This window comes from Stenella coeruleoalba (assembly GCF_951394435.1).
Source record: "Stenella coeruleoalba genome assembly, chromosome: 10".
Taxonomy (NCBI): Eukaryota; Metazoa; Chordata; class Mammalia; order Artiodactyla; family Delphinidae; genus Stenella; species Stenella coeruleoalba.
Genome location: NC_137156.1, coordinates 56,227,900 through 56,248,417, shown reverse-complemented (window position 1 = coordinate 56,248,417; position 20,518 = coordinate 56,227,900). Strand labels below are relative to the sequence as shown.

Here is a 20,518-nt window from a genome sequence, read left to right as displayed (position 1 = left end):
GTTCCCGGGTCTTTTCATTCGCGGCCCCGGGGTCCCCGGAAGGAGGTGGGAGGTGGGCCCGGGAGCCTCATCTTCGGTGCCCGGGTGGGGACGAGGCAGGACGCACGCCGCCGCAGTCCTGTCGCAGCGCGCGCCCCGTCCCGCTTCGCCTGGAAGGCCGTAGCCGCCCCCCGAGTCCGACCCCGCGCAACAGGCCCGAGTCTGCACCTGGATGTGCGCGAGGGCAGCCCGCCCGACCGCAGCCTCGGGGGTAGCCGGCCCCAGCGCGGGTCCGCCTCCTTCCGGAAAGAGGCGCGGGGCCCGGAAGGCGGAGGCGCTCCCCGCGCTTCCCGCGCCGCTACGCACCTGGTTGCCCGCGGGTCCCACATGGCCGGCGCCGCCGCCTCGGGAGCCGCTTCCCGGGGGACAGACGCGGCGGGGGGGGGGGGGTCCCCGGGGGGTGTCCCCTGCTCGCAGTGGCTCGGACCCCGGGCCCTGACGAGCGGGGTGTGGGTGCGGGGACCCCGGCGCCCGGCTGTGTGCAGCCGCAGACCTATTCCAAGTTCCCACGTAGTTGCGACGGCCCGAAAACTGTCACGTGCACGTCGCCGCTGTGTGGGAGGGGGTCTTTGTCACCGTGTGTTCAAAAGAGGCGTTTCGATGTATCCCATCTTGCGGGCGAGCGCTCCAGTGGGGTGGCTCTCGGCCGCCTTTGGAAAACGAGTGCTTCGAGCCGATCACCACGAGGGACCGGGCGAGCATACAGCCCCCCGCCAAAAGGTTTCGGTCACCGTGACTTCTCGCCCTAGCTGGGTCGCCGCGATTGTCGGGGGGACTGAGGAAATGGTCAGCCCACGGCCTTGGCCCGCCTCTGCCCCTGGCCTCCCGTCCCCGACAACAAAGAAACTAGGGGGACAAGCCCGGGGTCGATGCCCCTCGTGCCCAGCAGCTCCCACTTCCTGTTTGCCTCCGTTGAGTCTTTCCTCGCATATGGAGTACTTACTGTGCGTTCGGCCCTCCATTGTAGGGGTCCTGGGGATTCGAGTGGGAAGAGGCCGGCGAGGCCGCCGACTTCTAGACCCTCACTGGCTTTTTCATGGCGCCGGCAGAGGAGTGAACCTCTCACCGCAGGCGGGAATAGCAAGGAAGGGCAGTGACGACCTAAGGAGTTGGGGGGCAGTTAGGACGACCTCAGGCTGTCATTGCCCCTTCGGTTGTTGGCGCAAAAAGCTGCACAGCCTCCTTACCCACCGCCCCTGCTTGGTCCTCAACTTCTCCGGGACGGGGATCACTTTCCTCCACGCCGGGGATCTGGCCCAATCAGAGAGCAGAGTCCGCCGCCCTCTCTTGGGCCGGGCTTTGGCCGACACTGCCTCCTGGTGGTTTTCCCACCCATCTGGGGGACCACCACACCAGACGGGCCCCATGGAGCTTGAGAGAGAGGAACAAGTAGTTTCCAATGAGGCAGGGAGGACTTGGTGACCCGTGGACACACCAGTACACAGCCTGCATACTTCTCTGTGCTGCTTCCTCTGACTTTAAGAACTAGACTATCAGTCTAGCCAGTGTTCTCCGTGCTTCTGGAACTCACCTCCTCCCACTTCTTCTATGTATTAATCTCCCCATATACCGCACTGCATCACTTCCAGTTCAAAAGCTTTCAGTGGCACCTCCATTGCCCTCTAGTAGCTGGGCATTTGAGACCCTTCACAATTTTACCCTATCCTTTCAGTCTTATCCTCCTCATGCACACACTCTACCCCAATAGTTCCCAAACTTAACTGCACACAGGAATCACCTGAGGGTCTTTGAAAAAATACTGATGTCGGGGAATTCTCTGGTGGTCCAGTGATTAGGACTCCATGCTTTCACTGCTGAGGGCCCAGGTGGGGGAACTAAGATCCTGCAAGTCCCCCGGCATGGCCAAAAAAAAAAAAAAAGAAAAAAAATACTGATGTCTGGCCCCTACTCCTACTTAGTCTGATTTAATTGGTATGCGGTATGATATGGGCCTCAGGATTTTTAAAGGCTCCCCTGGTGATTATAACATGAAATAAATTTGGGAAACACTATTACTCTCCAAATCATTGGAGTTATTTGGCATTTCCCTGGCATCACTGGTCCTTTCACTTTTAAGAAAGTTGACATATCCTTTCTTCAATGTTTTTCCCAACATCTCCCAGTTCTGTATTTAGGAAAGACCCAAGCCACCTCTTCCAGCATGTCTCTCTCTCTCTTGTTTTTTTTTTTTTTTTTTTTTTTAACCAACTGAAAGGAGTCTCTTTTTCCAGAAGGCCTAGTCAGGTTCTTAAATAAAGGAGGGCAAGCCAGGAGATTGGTGAGTGCAGATGGTTTAAAAGGTGCTTCTAAACTTTGATGCTTTAACCAGTTTCCATAAACATCTCAGAGTCATACTTCCTCCTCTGTATCTTTTATCATAGTCTTCAAAACAGTCACATCAACTTAAAACAGTTCTCAAAAGTCATCTTTTTTTAAAAAATTGTTTCTTCTCTCTCTGATATTTTTTATCTGCTATTTTTATCAAAATTACTCATTCTCACAGTTGAAAGAGAATTCCCCCCTCCCATATGATCTATTCCCAGGGGCAACCACTTTTACCTCTGTTAGCTGATTGTTTTGATGGCTGTGTTTGTGTCTGTAAATAACATTCTGCTCTTATTGGGTTTTTTTTTCCAGTTTTATGCATCATCGGGTAATTTATGTTTTTTTAGATTGTGCTTGTCTGAAAACCTTCACCCTCAATGCAGTTTGGCTGGGTATAAAATTCTAGGTTGGAAATCATTTTCCTTCAGGACTTTGAGGCTATTACTCCAATGACCACTAGCTTCCACTTCTGCTGTTGCAAATTCTGAAAACATCCAATTACTCATCTTATGTGACCTCTTTTTTTTTTTAATTTTAAGAAATCTAAAAAAATCTTCTTTTTCTCCCCAATGTTTTGAAGTTGTACAATGATATTCTGTGATGCAAGCCTATTCATCCATCCACTGTATACTGAGTGAGTTCTTTCAGTCTTGAAACTCAAGCTCTTTGGTTCCTGGAAGTTATCTTAAATAATTTTGTTATTTCTTCTCCTCCATTTTCCCTGTTCTCTCTTTTAGGAATTCCTATTATTCAAATATTGGACTTCCAGGACTGATCTCTATGATGTAGTCCCCTGATTTTCAAATCACTTCTCTCCTATTTTCCATCTGTATGGGGTTTTGGTTTTTTGGTTTTTTGCTCTAATTTCTGAGAGCTTTCCTCAACTTTATCTTCTGATCCTTCTTAATGAAGTTTTTGGTTTTTTATTTTTTTAAATTTCTGATTCCACACTTTGATTTTTCCAAGAGCTCTTTCTTATTCTGTAAGCATTCCTTCATTGGAGTACCCTGTTCTCTTTTTCATGGTTACATAACTTTTCTAATTTCCCTGCAGATATAGTAGTTTTTGTTTTCTCTACATAGGCTCTGTTTTCCAGGTTCCTTTTTCTGTTTCTGTTTTTTGTTTTGTTTTCCTTGTTATGGATTTTCCTCAGATGGTTATCCACTCAGGATTAAGAATGAGGGAACCAGATGTACATTAATAGAGAATGATTGAATAAACCATAATATATTCACACCATAGAGAACTGTGCACTGAGTCATGAGGAGGATCACTAGGATAAAACACTATGGGCTAGTGGGCAGAAAATACTATTAAGTGGGAAAAAGTGTTTATAGTATGCTACCTTTAGAGTAATAACAAGAGGTGGATATTTTTATGCATTTGCTTATATTTTCTGAAGCAATGGAAGGAAAACCAAAAACTAAGACAAGTGGTTACTTATAAGGAGGAACAGAGTAGAGGGGAAAGATAGGGAAGCTAGGCTTCTTTAAATACACCTTGTTTTATAGTTTTGACTTTGAAACCATGGGAACCTTTAATATAATTGAAAAATTAAATCTAATTTCTGAAGAGTAGTTCCTAAAATTGAAACCATACTGAGACAAATGAACTTAACTGTATATCAAGTGGGTAGCACAACCAAACAAAAATTATTTCACGTGACTTTAAAACACAGTTTTGTTTACCAAAGGGATATACCCTAAGGGAAAGAAAGAACAGAGAAATCTTGAATTTCATAGTCTTATTGTTACTACGTAATATTGGTATGTTTTACAAACATTCTTAAAAACATGTATTTAGAGATATTACTTGGAAATATTTTTATTACTCGGTAATGTGTATAAGTTAGAATAAGCAAATAATCAATTATAGTAAATTCATTCAGAATCAAGATTTTCAGTGTAAGAGAAAAGAAATATAAAATCAAAGAAGTTAGGGAAAATTCTATAATCTGAAAACTAAATTGGAAATATCAGTATGAACTTGTAGTTTATTGTCTGGCTCTGTACATTCTCTTCATCCTTGATGTGATGCATTATTGCTGGGTTTAATAACAGCATACATCCCTGACACCCAGGAGGTGATCCCTAAACACCATTCCTTTCTATCTATACAAGGAGCCAGGACTCTTTAAAGAAAATCATTAATTCCATGTTGGGGGCAGAAATGTACAGGTTGATCCTGGGATACTTTGTTGTTCTAGAAAGCAAAGAAGCTATCACAGGGAATGAAAATGAAGAAAGTCTATGTGAATTATAGGATACCAGACAGAACAACATGTTATTGGAGTCCTCAAAGGAGAAGAAAGGGAGAAAGGAGCAGAAAGCTTATTTAAATAAATAATGGCTGAGAACTTCCCAAATCTAGGGAGAGATTTGGACATCCAAGTTTATGAAGCTCATAGGTCCCCAAACAGATTCAGCCCAAAGAGATCTTCTCCAAGACACATTGCAATATAACTTTCTAAAATCAAAGACAAAGAGAGAATTTTTAAAGCAGCAAGAGAAAAAAAAGAATCTCACATACAAAGGAACCCTCAACAGGGTAGAGATAGACAGGTCTACACAATAGGAAAAACCACTCCAAACCAAGTTTCATTTCAACTTCAGTAGAGCTGAATCTTAGCGTACTGAGAGTACCAATTAAGTCTCATATATGACACTAATTTATCTTGATAACACAGGAGGAGGGGCAGTGTGGACTATGTACAGTCCAACCTCAAAACACACAGATATCTATGTCCTCATGCATATACGTACACCCACACTGAGAACTGCACATTCTCAGAAATATGTACACAGAGTAAACCAAAGCACATGCTCATTCAAATCCATGCAGCTACACACACACACACACAATACTCTGTCTTGGTTTCCCCACTCTGAGCATAGCTGTTCACATCTGAACCCACCAATGCTCCATTCAGATCCCTGTCCACAGCAGGAGCTGCTCCTCTCAGCCTCTGAGCCAGCCCTGTAGAGGCAGGTATATATGCAGTAGACTTCATTCTCACAGTCCTGACCACTGACTACATCCACCTGAAAGGACCAATCCTGAAGTCTCCTATCCCCTTAGAACAGTGGTTCTCAACCAGGGATGAGTTTTCTCCCAGGAGACATTTTTACTTATCATAACTCATTGAGAGGGGGAAGGGATGCAGCTAAACATCCTACAATGCATAGGTCAGTCCCCCACGACAAAGAATTACACAGCCCAAAATGTCAATAGTGCCAAGACTGGGAAACCTTGCCTTTGAAGAAGCAGGGGACAACTGTCCTGCCCTCAGCAACTTGCTAATAAACCAGTTGGGGCTGCTTCCTCTGGGACAACTGGCCATGGTTTGTACAACAAGATCCCAACCCTGGACACAGTTACTTGGACAAGGGTGGGCAGGCACCTATCCCAATGGCAGCCATGGCCATCTGGCCAGTTCCCACTGAGCCCAACTTGTGAGAAAGCTGTTCCGACAGGGACCACAGCGATTTTCCATACCAGACCATTTCTCAGTAATGTAAACTGGAGGATAGAGTGGACGGCGGGGCAACTGGTAGTGCGCAAGAGATGAAAACTACTGAGAGAGAGCAGCAATACGGGCCAGATAGATTAGCCACACTTATCATCACTAATAAAACTGAACACCCCTGCCAGATCCAGTTGGCAAGCCGAGGCAACCAGGGAGCTCCCCACACGTGGTTTGCCCTGACCTCTTGAACTCCAGACAGGCATGAGGAAATAATGTTGTTTTCAGGGGCTATTTTTGCAGCCTGATATGGCCTTGCTGCCCTCTTCCATCTGGTAAACTCCAAAAGTCTCTGGATGACTCATCTCCATCCTCGCTTCCCATGGAAGCCTAAGCTGGCCATCCACCAGGCCCACCTCCCCGTCTTCAGCACTTCCTGCTCACTGCCGCTTATTCTCTCTTACAGCCCTTACCACATTGTTTTATAACAGTTTACTTGTTATTTACCCCTGGACAGCACATACCTTGAACCCTAGGATTTTATCTTGTTGGTTCTGTGCTGCTAGCTCCCTGACACTTAGTGACACAATGCTTGTGGAATGAATGAGTAAACAATACATGTCAGTAACGAGCCCCTCCTCTCGAAGCTGCTGACTATAGTTCCAAGTTGGTATTTGTGACAACGAGTGTCTCATCTTAAGAGCTTAGGAGTGGGGCAAACAAAAAAAGTTCAGCAGGATTTTGCCAAGAAATTTGCAATTCAATGTGGAAACTGATTCTCATATGGCAGAGGGAGGAGCAAAAGAAGAACAATCCAGAAATGAAACTGAGGGCTCAAAGGACAGCCCTGGTGGGCTGTGACGGTGAGGATGGCAGGGGGAAATGTTAAGACCGCAGGTGAAAGGCAGTGACTGTGTAAAGGGGGACTGTGGGGTGAGGGTTGTGTAGGGACAACGGAGGTGGCGTCATGAGAAGAAGAAAGCTCTTGCAGCATCCTGATCACGGCCACCACACTTGGGAAGGGGTTTGTTTCCTCCCCTGGTAGGAGCACCCTTGCTGCTTTGGAAATGCGCCACCGTGAGGCCGGAGCAAGCAACTACACCTGGGCAGTGGACTCGGGATTTACCTCCATCAAGCGAAAACAGCTCTGGCCCCGCACGCTTAGGGATGCAACTTCAGTGGCATCTAAATGTCATACACAGACTTCTCTTTACAGCAGCTGAGGTCAAGCAAAAGGAAGACCACACGCCACTCATCTCACAATCCATCATGCCCTCCGCTGTAGGGACAGTGGTTTATTTATCTTTGCTTTACCACAGGGCCTTACGCTCAGTGGGTGTTTTATTTTGTTTTTTTTTAAATCTCTTGCTTAGTACATTTATATGAAGATGATGTCTTATAGCAAGTTTGTTTAAAGCTCCAAAAACAAGTGAAATAAGCCAGGCACCAAAGGACAAAGGTTGTATGATTCCACTTGTGTGAGGTACCTAGAACACTCAAATTCATAAAGACAAGGTAGAATAGTGGTTACCAGGGGCCGAGGGGAAAGGGGGAGGGGCAGTTGTTGTTTAATGGGTATAGAGTTTCTGTTTGGAAGATTGAAAAAGTTCTGAAATGAGATAGTGGTGATTGTGAATGTACTTTATGCCACTGAGTTGTACATTTTAAAATGGCTAAAGTGCAAATTTTACATTATGTGTATTTTACCACAATTTAAAAAATGAAAGAGGGGAATTTCCTGGCAGTGCAGTGGTTGAGACTCAGTGCTTTCACTGCAATGGGCCCGGGTTTGATCCCTGGCTGGAGAAGTAGGATCCCACAAGCCACATGGCATGGCCGAAAGAAAAAAGAAAGGAAGAAAGAAAGAAAGCTGGTCTCGCTTTAGTAACATCATACAGAACAGAATTTAGGGGCTTCCCTAGTGGAGCAGTGGTTGAGAATCTGCCTGCCAGTGCAGGGGACATGAGTTCGAGCCCTGGTCCAGGAAGATCCCACATGCAGCGGAGCAACTAAGCCCATGTGCCACAACTACTGAGCCTGCACTCTATAGCCCGTGAGCCACAACTACTGAGCCTGCGCACCTAGAACCCGTGCTCCGCAAAAAGAGAAGCCACTGCAATGAGAAGCCCGTGCGCCGCAATGAAGAGTAGCCCCTGCTCACTGCAACTAGAGAAAACCCGGGTGCAGCAATGAAGACCCAATGCAGCCAAAACAAAAAACAAAAAAACAGAATTTAGGTCAAAAAGCATTAGAGACAGCCACTTCATGCTGACAAAATGTTCAAGTCATCAGGATGAATGAACAATTCTAAATGTGTACGTACCAAAAAACTACCTCCATATGTCTAAAGCAAAAGTTGTCAGACTTTTTCTTCAAAGAGAAATTTGCAACGCTGGTGGGAGATTTTAACAATGCTATACTAGTAACCCATAAAAAATTCTTCTACAAATCTCCAAGACAAGGATATTTTATAGCAGCATTACTCACAGTAGCAAAAACTGGAAATAACGTAAATATGCATCAGCAGTAGAGGGCTAAATACATTGTATTAGATTCATCTGATGGAATACAGCAATGAAAATGAATGAGCTGCAGCCTCATGCAACAACATGAATTTCAAAATATAATATTGAGCAAATGAGGTCAGATATAATATATACTATATTCTTCTATTTATATGAAGCTTAAAATAAGCAAAACTAGACTGTGTTTTGGGATGCATACTTAAATGATAACTTTTTTTTTTTTTTTTTGCCACACGTCTTGTGGGCTCTTAGTTCCCCAACCAGGAATTGAACCTGGGCCCCAGGCAGTGAAAGCACTGGGTCCTAACCACTGAACTGCTAGGGAGTTCCCGATAACATTATTTTTTGAAAGAAAGCAAGTTATGTACACAGAACTCAGAATTATGGATCTCTCTAGGAGGGAAAGGCAGCATTGTGATCAGGAAGGGGAGTATAAGCTGGGGGGTGAGAATGTTGGTATAGACTTCTAGGGTATTGGCAAAATTTTATTTTATGGCCTGAATGGTGGTTATATGGGTATTTACTTTATAACAATTCATTAAGATAGGGGCTTCCCTGGTGGTGCAGTGGTTAAGAATCCTCCTGCCAATGCAGGGGACATGGGTTTTAGCCCTGGTCCAGGAAGATGCCACATGCCGCAGAGCAACTGAGCCTGTGAGCCACAACTACTGACCCTGCACTCTACAGCCCATGCACCACAACTATTGAAGCCCGCACACCTAGAGCCCGTGCTCCGCAACAAGAGAAGCCACCCCAATGAGAAGCCCACACACTGCAACGAAGAGTAGCCCCCACTCGCCGCAACTAGAGAAAGCCTGCACGCAGTAATGAAGATGCAATGCAGGCAAAAATAAAATAAATAAATGTATAAAAAAATTCATTAAGATACACATTTTTCAGAACAACAGTCAGCTCTACCCACCACCAGTTGCTCCCATCAAACCTCTTAGATAGCCTCATCCATGAGAGTGCACACAGCAGAAGTAAGAAGAACTACAATCCTGCAGCCTGTGGGAAAAAAACCACATTCACAGAAAGATAGACAAGATGAAAAGGCAGAGGGCTATGTACCAGATGAAGGAACAAGATAAAACCCCAGAAAAACAACTAAATGAAGTGGAGATAGGCAACATTACAGAAAAAGAATTCAGAATAAGGATAGTAAAGATGATCCAGGACCTCGGAAAAAGAATGGAGGCAAAGATCGAGAAGATGCAAGAAATGTTTAACAAAGACCTAGAAGAATTAAAGAACAAACAAACAGAGATGAACAATACAATAACTGAAATGAAAACTACAGTAGAAGGAATCAATAGCAGAATAACTGAGGCAGAAGAATGGATAAGTGACCTGGAAGACAGAATAGTGGAATTCACTGCTGTGGAACAGAATAAAGAAAAAAGAATGAAAAGAAATGAAGACAGCCTAGGAGACCTCTGGGAGAACATTAAACGCAACAACATTCACATTATAGGGGTCCCAGAAGGAGAAGAGAGAGAGAAAGGACAAAAGAAAATATTTGAAGAGATTATAGTCAAAAACTTCCTTAACATGGGAAAGGAAATAGCCACCCAAGTCCAGGAAGCACAGAGAGTCCCATACAGGATAAACCCAAGGAGAAACACGCCGAGACACATAGTAATCAAATTGGCAAGAATTAAAGACAAAGAAAAATTATTGAAAGCAGCAAGGGAAAAATGACAAATACCATACAAGGGTACTCCCATAAGGTTAACAGCTGATCTCTCAGCAGAAACTCTACAAGCCAGAAGGGAGTGGCATGATATACTTAAAGTCATGAAAGGGAAGAGCCTACAACCAAGATTACTCTACCTGGCAAGGATCTCATTCAGATTCGATGGAGAAATCAAAAGCTTTACAGACAAGGAAAAGCTAAGAGAATTCAGCACCACCAAACCAGCTCTACAACAAATTCTAAAGGAACTTCTCTAAGTGGGAAACACAAGAGAAGAAAAGGACCTACAAAAACAAACCCAAAACAATTAAGGAAATGGTCATAGGAACATACATATTGATAATTACCTTAAACATGAATGGATTAAAAGGTCCAACCAAAAGACACAGGCTTGCTGAATGGAAACAAAAACAAGACCCATATATATGCTGTCTACAAGAGACCCACTTCAGACCTAGGGACACATACAGACTGAAAGTGAGGGATGGAAAAAGATATTCCATGCAAATGGAAATCAAAAGAAAGCTGGAATAGCTATACTCATATCAGATAAAATAGACTTTAAAATAAAGAATTTTACAAGAGACAAGGAAGGACACTACATAATGATCAAGGGGTCAATCCAAGAAGAAGATATAACAATTATAAATATATATGCACCCAACATAGGAGCACCTCAATACATAAGGCAACTGCTAACAACGATAAAAGAGGAAATCGACAGTAACACAATAATAGTGGGGGACTTTAACACCTCACTTACACCAATGGACAGATCATCCAAACAGAAAATTAATAAGGAAACACAAGCTTTAAGTGACACAATAGACCAGATAGATTTAATTGATATATATAGGACATTCCATCCAAAAAATGCAGATTACACTTTCTTCTCAAGTGTGCACGGAACATTCTCTGGATAGATCACATCTTGGGTCACAGATCAAGCCTTAGTAAATTTAAGAAAATTGAAATCATATCAAGCATCTTTTCTGACCACAATGCTATGGGATTAGAAATCAATTACAGGGAAAAAAAAGTAAAAAGCACAAACACATGGAGGCTAAACAATACGTTACTAAATAACCAAGAGATCACTGAAGAAATCAAAGAGGAAATCAAAAAATACCTAGAGACAAATGATAATGAAAACACGACGATCCAAAACCTATGGGATGCAGCAACAGCAGTTCTAAGAGGGAAGTTTATAGCTATACAAGCCTACCTCAAGAAACAAGAAAAATCTCAAGTAAACAATCTAACCTTACACCTAAAGGAACTAGAGAAAGAAGAACAAACAAAACCCAAAGTTAGCAGAAGGAAAGAAATCATAAAGATCAGAGCAGACATAAATGAAATAGAAACAAAGAAAACAATTGCAAAGATCAATAAAACTAAAAGCTGGTTCTTTGAGAAGATAAATAAAATTGATAAACCATTAGCCAGACTCATCAAGAAAAAGAGGGAGAGGACTTAAATCAATAAAATTAGAAATGGAAAAGGAGAAGTTACAACAGACACCACAGAAATACAAAGCATCCTAAGAGACTACTACAAGCAACTCTATGCCAATAAAATGGACACCTGGAAGAAATGGACAAATTCTTAGAAAGGTATAACCTTCCCAGACTGAAGCAGGAAGAAACAGAAAATATGAACAGACCAATCACAAGCACTGAAATTGAGACTGTGATTAAAAATCTTCCAACAAACAAAAGCCCAGGACCAGATGGCTTCACAGGCGGATTCTATCAAACATTTAGAGAAGAACTAACACCGATCCTTCTCAATCTCTTCCAAAATATAGCAGAGGGAGGAACACTCACACTCATTCTACAAGGCCACCATCACCCTGATACCAAAACCAGAAAAAGATGTCACAAAGGAAGAAAATTACAGGCCAATATCACTGATGAACATAGATGCAGAAATCCTCAACAAAATACTAGCAAACAGAATCCAACAGCACAGTTAAAGGATCATACACCATGATCAAGTGGGGTTTATCCCAGGAATGCAAGGATTCTTCAATATACACAAATTAATATGTGATACACCATACTAACAAAGTGAAGGAGAAAAACCATATGATCATCTCAATAGATGCAGAAAAAGCGTTCAACAAAATTCAACACCCATTTATGATAAAAACTCTCCAGAAAGTAGGCATAGAGGGAATTTAACTCAACATGATAAAGACTACATATGACAAACCCACAGCCAACATCATTCTCAAAGGTGAAAAACTGAAACCATTTCCACTAAGATTAGGAACAAGATAAGGTTGCCCACTCTCACCACTATTATTAAACATAGTTTTGGAAGTTTTAGCCACAGCAATCAGAAAAGAAAAAGAAATAAAAGGAATCCAAACTGGAAAGGAAGAAGTATAGCTGTCACTGTTTGCAGATGACATGATACTATACATAGAGAATCCTAAAGATGCTACCAGAAAACTACTAGAGCTAATCAATGAATTTGGTAAAGGAGCAGGATACAAAATTAATGCACAGAAATCTCTTGCATTCCGATACACTAATGATGCAAAATCTGAAAGGGAAATTAAGGAAACACTCCCATTTACCATTGCAACAAAAAGAATAAAATACCTAGGAATAAACCTACCTAAGGAGACAAAAGACCTGTATGCAGAAAACTATAAGACACTGATGAAAGAAATTAAAGATGATACAAACAGATGGAGAGATATGCCATGTTCTTGGATTGGAAGAATGAACATTGTGAAAATGACTCTACTACCCAAAGCTATCTACAGATTCAATGCAATCCCTATCAAACTACCAATGGCATTTTTCACAGAACTAGAACAAAAAATTGCACAACTTGTATGGAAACACAAAAGACCCCGAATAACCAAAGCAATCTTGAGAAAGAAAAATGGAGCTGGAGGAATCAGGCTCCTGGACTTCAGACTATACTACAAAGCTACAGTAATCAAGACAGTATGGTACTGGCACAAAAAAAGACATATAGATCAATGGAACAAGATAGAAAGCCCAGAGATAAACCCCACACATATGGTCACCTTATTTTTGATAAAGGAGGCAAGAACATACAATGGAGAAAAGGCAGCCTCTTCAATAAGTGGTGCTGGGAAAACTGGACAGCTACATGTTAAAAGAGTGAAATTAGAACACTCCCTAACACCATACACAAAAATAAACTCAAAATGGATTAAAGACGTAAATGTAAGGCCAGAAACTATAAAACCCTTATGAGAAAACATAGGCAGAACACTATGACATAAATCACAGCAAGATCCTTTTTGACCCACCTCCTAGAGAAATGGAAGTAAAAACAAGAATTAACAAATGGGACCTCATGAAACTTAAAAGCTTTTGCACAGCAAAGGAAACCATAAACAAGACGAAAAGACAACCCTCAGAATGGGAGAAAATATTTACAAATGAAGCAACTGACAAAGGATTAATCTCCAAAATTTACAAGTAGCTCATGCAGCTCAATATCAAAAAAACAAACAAACCAATCCAAAAATGCACAGAAGACCTAAATAGACATTTCCAAATAAGATATACAGATTGCTAACAAACACATGAAAGAATGCTCAACATCACTAATCATTAGAGAAATGCAAATCAAAACTACAATGAGGTATCACCTCACACCAGTCAGAATGGCCATAATCAAAAAATCTACACACAATAAATGCTGGAGAGGTTGTGGAGAAAAGGGAACCCTCTTGCACTGTTGGTGGGAACGTAAACTGATATAGCCACTATGGAGAACAGTATGTAGGTTCCTTAAAAAACTAAAAAGAGAACTACCATATGACGCAGCAATCCCACTACTGGGCATATACCCTGAGAAAACCATAATTCAAAAAAGAGTCATGTACCACAATGTTCATTGCAGCTCTATTTACAATAGCCAGGATATGGAAGCAACCTAAATGTCCATCAACAGATGAATAGGTAAAGAAGATGTGGCACATATATACAATGGAATATTACTCAGCCATAGAAAGAAACGAAATTGAGTTATTTGTAGTGAGGTGGATGGAGCTATAGACTGTCATACAGAGTGAAGTAAGTCAGGAAGAGAAAAATAAATATTGTATGCTAACACATATACATGGAATCTCAAAAAAAAAAAAAAGGTTCTGAAGAACCTAGGGGCAGGACAGGAATAATCATGCAGATGTAGAGAATGGACTTGAGGATATGGGGAGGGGGAAGGATAAGCTGGGACAAAGTAAGAGAGTGGCATGGACATATATACACTACCAAATGTAAAATAGCTAGCTAGTGGGAAGCAGCCACATAGCACAGGGAGATCAGCTCGGTGCTTTGTGACCACCTAGAGGGGTGGGATAGGGAGGGTGGGAGGGAGATGCAAGAGGGAGGAGATATGGAGCTATATGTATATGTATAGCTGATTCACTTTGTTATAAAGCAGAAACTAACACACCATTGTAAAGCAATTATACTCCAATAAAGATGTTTAAAAAAATTAATTTTTACAAACAAATGGGAACATGTGAATATGGACTAGGCATTAGTTTTTGTCGAAGAATTATTATTAGGTGTGACAGTAGCATTGTAATTATAGAAGAAAATGTTCTTGTTTTTTTAAGGATGAAATAAAAACTTCAGGGCTAAAAGAGGTATTGTGGCATGTCAAAGTATCCATACCAGTCAAATAATTCAGGGCAATGAAAGGCATAATATAGGTCTTAAAATTTTATTTTATATTGATAATAGGTTTGAGGTACAATGAGGATAGGTTAGTTAGTAAACGAAGTGTAAAAATATTCATCTCAAGGATGAGGGAAAAATACATTAACAGAAAAAATGAATAAGAAAATAGGAAGAATGAATTAAAGAAAATAAAAGCAGAAATCAATGAATTAGAAAATAATGGTACTGATATATTAACACGGAAACAAATTCTTTGAAAAGGGCAAAAAAAAAAAAAATTCTGCAATGAGGCTAATTAAGAAAAAGAAAGCTCAAACATTGGGAATGAGAGAGAGAGAGTATAACCAGGGATACCAAGGAGATAAAATAAAAATGCTATGAACAACTTGATAAATTTGGAAACCTTCATTTAATGGAAAATTCCAAAAATTGGAATTAATTCAATATACAAGAGACATAAGAGGAAATGCAAAAACTGTCAGAGAACTCCCTAAAGTGGCTGCAGTCTCATTCTTTTCAGATAACTTTTTTCAAACCCTCCAGAAACAGGTAATATATACAGTATTGAAACTGTTTCAGAATACACATCAAAATATGAAAATTTTATATTTTTATTATATACCTCATGTAGCAATATCTCAAAGAATTCTAGATTCCTAAAGGCTTTCTGTGTAAGCCCTGTTGAAACCACACCTCAGATGGGAGTCGAACCCACAATCTTCCAACTGAAACCACACACCTGGTCTCAGGACTTAATGAAGCTCAGGTTCTTTGTGTCTTGCTGCAGAAGGAAATCAGCGAGAGGCAAAGTGATAGGTAAGAAGTAGATTTATTAATAATAAGTGGGGGGCTTCCCTGGTGGTGCAGTGGTTAAGAGTCCGCCTGCTAATGCAGGGGACACGGGTTCGAGCCCTTGTCCGGGAAGATCCCACATGCCGTAGAGTGACTAAGCCCGTGTGCCACAACTACTGAGCCTGCGCTCTAGAGCCTGTGAGCCACAACTACTGAGCCCATGTGCCACAACTACTGAAGCCTGTGCGCCTATAGCCCATGCTCTGCAACAAGAGAAGCCACTGCAATGAGAAGCCTGCACACCACAACGAAGAGTAGCCCCTGCTTGCTGCAACTAGAGAAAGCCTGCACACAGCAATGAAGACCCAACGCAACCAAAAATAAATAAATAAAATAAATCAATTTATTAAAAGAAAAGGGACCTAATTAAATTTAAAAGCTGTCGCATTGCAAAGGAAGCCATAAACAAGATGAAAAGACAACCCTCCGAATGGGAGAAAATACTTGCAAATGAAGCAGCTGACAAAGGATTAATCTCCAAAATATACAAGCAGCTCGTGCAGCTCAATATCTAAAAAAACAAACAACCCAATCAAAAAATGGGCAGAAGATCTAAATAGACATTTCTCCAAAGAAGGCATACAGATGGCCAGTAAACACATGAAAAGATGCTCAACATCACTAATTATTAGAGAAATGCAAATCAAAACCACAATGAGGTATCACCTCATACCAGTCAGAATGGCCATCATCAAAAAATCTACAAATGGGACTTCCCTGGTGGCTCAGTGGTTAAGAATCCACCTGCCAATAGGGGACACGGGTTCGAGCCCTGGCCTGGGAAGATCCCACACGCCGCAGAGCAATTAATCCCGTGTGCCACAACTACTGAGCTTGCACTCTAGAGCCCACGATCCACAACTACTGAGCCTGTGAGCCACAACTACTGAAGACTGTACGCTTAGAGTCCGTGCTCTGCAACAAGAGAAGCCACTGCAATGAGAAGCCCGCGCACCGCAATGAAGAGCAGCCCCCACTTGCCACAACTAGAGAAAGCCCACGCGCAGCAGCAAAGACCCAACGCAGCCAAAAAATAATAAATAAATAAAAATAAATAATAAGAAAAATCTACAAACAATAAATGCTGGAGAGGGTGTGGAAAAAAGGTGACCCTCTTGCACTGTTGGTGGGAATGTAAATTGATACAGCCACTATGGAGAACAGTATGGAGGTTCCTTAAAAGACTGAAAATAGAACTACCATATGACCCAGCAATCCCACTACTGGGCATGTATCCTGAGAAGAACATAATTCAAAAAGATACATGTACCCCAATGTTCATTGCAGCACTATTTACCATAGCCAGGACTTGGAAGCAACCTAAATGTCCACCGACAGATGAATAGATAAAGAAGATGTGGTACATATATACAATGGAATATTACTCAGCCGTACAAGGGACGAAGTAGGGTCGTTTGTAGTGATGTGGATGAACCTAGAGTCTGTCATACAGAGTGAAGTCAGAAAGAGAAAAACAAATGGTACTGATGAACCTATTTGCAGGGCATGAAAAGAGACGCAGACATAGAGAACTGACTTGTGGACATGGGGGACGGGGAAAGGGAGGGTGTGACAAACTGAGAGAGTAGCACTGACATAAATACACTACCAGTGTAAAATAGTTAGTGGGAAGTTGCTGTATAGCACAGGGAACTCAGCTCGGTGCTTTGTGATGACCTAGAAGGGTAGGATGGGGGGGGGGTGGGAGGGAGGCTCAAGAGGGAGGGGATGTATGTATACATATAGCTGATTCACTTTGTTTTACAGCAGAAACTAACCCAACATTGTCAAGCAATTATACTCCAATAAAAAAAAAAGTGATAGTACATCTTAGCAAGATCAGACCCCCATTTAGATAGACATTGAGGTTGCTGGCCTCAAAACCATGCTCAAGTTGTACAAGCTTGATAATATTAAATATTTAGCAGGGTCTATATTTATGTGCCTAACGGTGAGTCTGGGATTTTATCACCTGTGTATATAATAAAGTGTCTATTTTTTAAAAACATCCTTTGTAAAGAGGTTGCAGGAAAATGGGGTGCGAGAGGATGGTCATGACCCAGGTCTCAGGTGAGTTCCTGGGACGGGCCACCAAGTGGGGCTTTGCGTAGTAAAGTGAAAGCAGGTTTATTGAGATACTCCATAGAGTGTAGGTCGTCTCAGAAGGCGAGAGCGGCCCCAGAATATGGGATAGTTTGTTTTTAGGGGCTGGGTAATTTCATAGGCTAATGAGTGGGAGAATTATTCCAACTAGCTTGGGGAAGGGGCAGGGATTTCCAGGAATTGGGCCACCATCCACTTTTGAGCCTTTTATGGGAGGCTCGGAACTGTCATGGTGCCTGTGGGTGTGTTCTTTAGCATATGCTAATATGCTACAATGAGCGCATAATGAGGCTCAAGGTCTACTGGAAGTTGAATTTTTGACCATCTTGGACCTAGTTGGTTTTAACCAGTTTTGTTGTATCCTCAACGGCTCTGTCATTCTTTTAAAGGCTGTGCCCTGCTCCCCACCAAAGCCCTCCGGAAACTGGTAATATGTACAGTATTTAAACTGTTTCAGAATGAAGCTGAATTCAGCCTCTGGCCCCCGACACTGAATTAAATCTCAGAGACAGAGTTTTGGGTGAAGTAGAAAAGAATAGCTTTATTGCTTTGCCAGGCAAAGGGGGCCACAGAGGGCTAATGTCCTCACAACTCTGTGTCCCAACCTAGAGGGGTAGTGAGAAGTTTTATAGTAATCGTTCAAAGAGGGGATGATCAGCTTGTGGACATTCTTCTGATTGGTTGGTGGTGAGGTAAGTGGGAGTCAGCATCATCAACCTTCTGGTTCCAACTAGCCTGGGGTCTACATGCTTGTGGGTGGCATACCGTCCTTAACTTCTTCCACCTGGTGGGCGTTTCAGTATCTGCTAAACAGCTCAAAGATATTGTTATGTGTATCCCTTGAGGGGGAACCGGTTCTGCTGCGTAATTCAGAATAACCTTAGCCCCCAATCTGGGACCCAATTTCTTTACCTGTAAAGGAGTTGGGATAAATGAGCTTTCTATGGATTCTTTAACATTCAGTTCTATAAATTCTGACTCAGAAGGATCAATGAGAACTCTGATAACAGGAGACAATAAATCCATCGGAATGGTTTTGAATATCAATGGTTGCTTAACCACCAGAGATGTGATAGACAACTTTTGGTGTGTCTGCCCAGCCCAAACTCTTTTGTAGAGTCTTCCTCTTCAACCCACCCCAACCGCAGGACTGGAGTGTATGTTATGGACCCCTTTTAAGAAAAATATCTTTCCAGTCATAACAGTGTTCTCCCATTAAAAATATATATATGAGCAGTGGAGGCTGGTGTTCAGAGAGAAGAATGAAGCAGACGTGCAGAGGGAACACACAAGATCCATGAGGGTAGGAAATTTATTTGGCTTCAAAATCTGAATCTCCAGTGTCCAGACCAGTGTCTGGCTCTAGCGGGCCTTCATTAAATAATTGCTGAATGACCACTGAATTCAATTCCCCCACATGGCTTCTGTAAAATACTTCCGTATTTCTCTAAGCATTCCCTTCTTTCCCTTTAAGCTAGTGCTTGTTGGTTCTCACAATCAGAAATCCCTATCAAATACGTTATGGGACCGTTCCCTTCACAACCATCACTCTGGCCTCAGGGAAGACATCAAAGACTGAACTGCCACAAGTTCATGCCCGGAAATGTGGAACTGGCATATGAGACTGGGTTAGTTGGTCAATGGCCCTGGAGTGGGGTAGTGATGGAGAGCCACGGAGGTGTACGAGGCTGGCTGGCAAATGGAGGGAAGTTGACAGTGGTGGTTCTGAGAGACATCCTCCCCCTTAAATTGGAGTAAAATTTCCTTCCCATTAGTCAAAACCAAATGGCAAACTTTTGCAGGTGAGGAAATATTTTGATTGTGGTGAGTTTCATGCATTTATGTCAAAACAAATCAAATTTTATACTTTAAATATGTGCAGTTTATTGTTACTTCATTGTATTGATACATCAGTAAAGTTATAAAAAATGTGGTAAGTGCTTAAGTCGAATTCTTTCAGTTATTTTATAATAACCAATAATGTACCAATAATTTAAGGAGGCCTTTGTTATGACTGCTATTTTGGACTGTGCTTGATATCAGCACTTATTTATTCCAATGCCTTCTCACCCCTGTTCACCCCTCTCAGCCCCCACCTACCCCTCATGGAAGTGAACATGTAATAGTAAATTGTAATAATGTAACCAAGTTGGTGAACTCTAATTCATAATCAGTGGAACTAAAATGCAAGAACTTACACATTTCTTGAATTTATCAACAGGGTTTTACATTTTAATCTTACTTCTCTAAATCCCTTCCAGGAGTTAAATATTATTGTAAATTATGTTATACTAATTATTTTAATCATAGGGCGTATTTGCCTCTCATTCCCTACAGAACTAGTAATTGACTTAACGTAAATCAGTGTCATGGCTTGTTAAAATTATCTATGTAGACTACAACAACTTTAAGGACAGGGTCAAGCCATTTATCTTCAATCCCCAACTTACCAGCAGTGTCTAGTACACAGCAGAGCAAGTTGGGGGAAGGGAAGGGATAACGGTTATGATATAAGATGGGGTAGGAAGAAAAAGGGTGTGTGTGGGTACAGATCTTGCAGACCACGATAGACCTTGGATCTTATTCTAATTGTGATAGTAAGCCACTGGAGGATTCTGAACAGAGGACTGGCATGCTGATTTATATTTAAAAATTAAGCGTCAGTTTAGTTGCTGTGCAAATAATTATGAGGGAAGTATGGAAGCAGGGTATATACCAAGGAGAATACCAAGAAAAATGGGTGCTCACGTTCACTGAAAGACAGACACAAAAATGTTCATAGCAACTTTATTCATAATAACCACAAACTGGAAACAATTAAAATTTCCATCAACAG

The 20,518-nt window shown here is 41.9% G+C and overlaps 1 protein-coding gene across 4 annotated transcripts in view; it reads right to left on the bottom strand.

The window, feature by feature from the left end:
* TRANK1 (tetratricopeptide repeat and ankyrin repeat containing 1) overlaps window positions 1-1,244 on the bottom strand; it is an 88,055-nt gene extending 86,811 nt beyond the window's left edge. For 3 of the 4 annotated variants that reach the window (XM_079933592.1, XM_079933595.1, XM_079933594.1), the window contains exon 1: window positions 983-1,244. The gene's annotated coding sequence lies outside the window, so the exon portion shown is untranslated. Of the gene's footprint in view, window positions 1-207; window positions 271-982 lie in introns of those variants that run through there. The other variant, XM_079933593.1, reaches the window with a different exon arrangement.
* Between the last annotated feature and the right edge of the window lie 19,274 nt (window positions 1,245-20,518).